This window comes from Topomyia yanbarensis, unplaced genomic scaffold (assembly GCF_030247195.1).
Source record: "Topomyia yanbarensis strain Yona2022 unplaced genomic scaffold, ASM3024719v1 HiC_scaffold_571, whole genome shotgun sequence".
In the NCBI taxonomy this organism is placed as follows: domain Eukaryota; kingdom Metazoa; phylum Arthropoda; class Insecta; order Diptera; family Culicidae; genus Topomyia; species Topomyia yanbarensis.
Window position 1 is genome coordinate 3,591 of NW_026683793.1, and position 2,461 is coordinate 6,051.

Below are 2,461 nucleotides of genomic sequence, written 5' to 3' on the forward strand. Positions count from 1 at the left end.
GGCTATGCTGGGAATACGAAGATCGCAGGTTCGAAACTGGAAGTAAATCATAGCAGGTAATTTTAATAATTGATGTTCCAGTAACTCCTACCTCACCCATGAAAAACATATCTACTAGTGTGGGCGTAACTGTATCTTATAACAGAATTATGGAAATTTCATCCTGATTTTTTATTTTCATGATATTATTTTTAAAAAAAATGCTTCTTGTTACCACATTGGTGACCTTAAGCTGCATAAACCTTCATGTGTGATTGTAAAGTTGATCATATATAAACTCAAAATGATAAGCTAGATGATTGTATAATGCTTCTGATGAGATCAAAATTCGTCGTAAATCACATAGTTCTACTATACCGATTTGTTGTACGTATATGGCCTCCACTTTTGTTCACATAGAAGAGATCTGTGCATTTTATACAATCAATTCATATCGTTGAAGAGTACAGTTAATCAAATTGCAACTTATTAAATTGAATCAAAATGTTGGCTGGGTAAGGAATTGAGGAATATTTGAATTTTAATAATTTGTGAAGTTATGGTCTTTTCCCTGAAATTCTTTTTTATTTAATTTTTATTAAAGCCCAGCAGAGCAACTAAAATCAGGGCGTACACAGCGCTGTTGGTAAATCTATTACCGCACATAGGGTTAGAGATTTTTTCAAAAAAGATTTTCTAACCCGAATAGAGACGAATGACCCTAAGGTTAAAAGTGTCCAAGAAATATCCCACCAGTTACCAGTACATTGAGCGACCCCTCGGCAATGATGAAATATAAATTTCTCGCGCAACACTTCCAAGTTTTTTCTCAATGTTTATTTGCATACCCTAGCAACCAAAGTCCGTAACAGCTAGAAAAGAAAACATACTCTTTCGTTTACCGCAAGAGTCGAAAGCGAATTTGTTTTTTTTGGATTTCGGCAAAATTTGCTTCTTTCGAAGCCTTTTAACCTGAAAAGTGTCTAAAAGGTGAAGTGATAGCTCCAATTATCAGTCAAGAAAAATGTTTCACACCCTCACAACGCTTTGTTTATGTTTAGGTTGGAGAGCTAGGCAAGAACGTCAGCAAGCAGAAGATTGAGATCCGCTAAGAAATGTGTGGGTTGCTCGCAATCCATCCGGGTTTGCATTTGTAGAATTTGAAGATGCCTGGGATGCAGAGGATTTGGCGCGTGGTCTTGATGGAAAAACAGTCTGCGGCCGTTGTGCTCGTGTCGAACTGTCTACCGGGAAGGGCGGTCGTTGTTTTCGCGGTGGTGGCGAACCATCGCATGGCAAATGAGGTCGTGGCAACTTCTATCCGGACGACAGACGCTACGAGTGTGGAGGGCGAGGTCCAAGGGGTCGCTTAGAACAATGTGCCATACACACTGTATCACCTACGATAACACGATATAAGATTACGATTCACAGTAATGCACGATCATTTCACTCGTTACCACAATGTGTGGCACAATGAGGCACACTTTTGACAACTCAAAAATTGTCAACAAAGTGTAGTTGAATAATCATAGCAACCATTGCTTTTGTTTTACTGAACACCATGGCACATCGTGGCACACCGTGGCACATTGCGGCACAAGCTACCGTGCTGTTTGTTTGTGAGCACAATTCGATTTGTGCTAAGCGACTCACCCCTTGGCGAGGTCATTATGTCCGAGATTAAACTAAAGGAAGCAAGAGATCTCGGAGCCGCAGTTCACGTTCGCGCTCTCATAAGCTCCGAATTCGTTCCAAGAGTTACAGTCGAAGCCGAAGCCGTGAACATGACCGCGACCGCCGTACCCAATCCAACACTGAGGAAGACAACTCGCGAAAGTTCGATTACTCGTGATTATACCAAATCGCCACGACGTTCCAAGACCCACTCCTGGAACCACCCCGTTCGGCAACCAGATCAGGCTTCAGATCGCATCGCCGTTGACCGGTTGCATCGATTTGAGCCTTGCAACACAATCTTCAGTTCATCCGACCAAATCGTTGGTTAAAACATATATAATAAAAAAAATCTACTGAAATCCTCAAACTCAAAGAATTCCAGTAGTATACGAATATTCTTCGTACCTTAGAGAGTAGTTGACTAAATAACAATATTTAGTGTATACGGGAACATTTTTCTGAAAAAATCGAAGTCTTGATCTCTAAAAACTGTATTAGAACATTTTTATCCGAAATCCAGAAATTTATGCATAAAAACAAAATCGTTAAGGTACAAAAAAATTAACTGCGAAGAATTTAAGAAAATTTAGAAAATCTGATGCATAAATTTGTGGCGATATTTAAAGCCATTTTTGGAAAACAATTGAAAAGCGCCCATCTGCGGTTACAGCGACCCAAACCATTGTTTGTAGCGGCTGGTACCCTTCTTCGCGTTTTGAGAGCTTACGAATTACTCAATTTGAGCAAAATTTTCTTCAGAAAACATGATGTTCGGAATCATTCAGCCCATGCCAATGCGCAG

General features: G+C 40.0%; 1 pseudogene; it reads left to right on the plus strand.

Annotated features, from left to right (window-relative positions):
* The first annotated feature begins 1,040 nt into the window (after positions 1-1,040).
* LOC131695830 (serine/arginine-rich splicing factor 7-like) lies at positions 1,041-1,988 on the plus strand (annotated as a pseudogene).
* Positions 1,989-2,461: the final 473 nt, after the last annotated feature.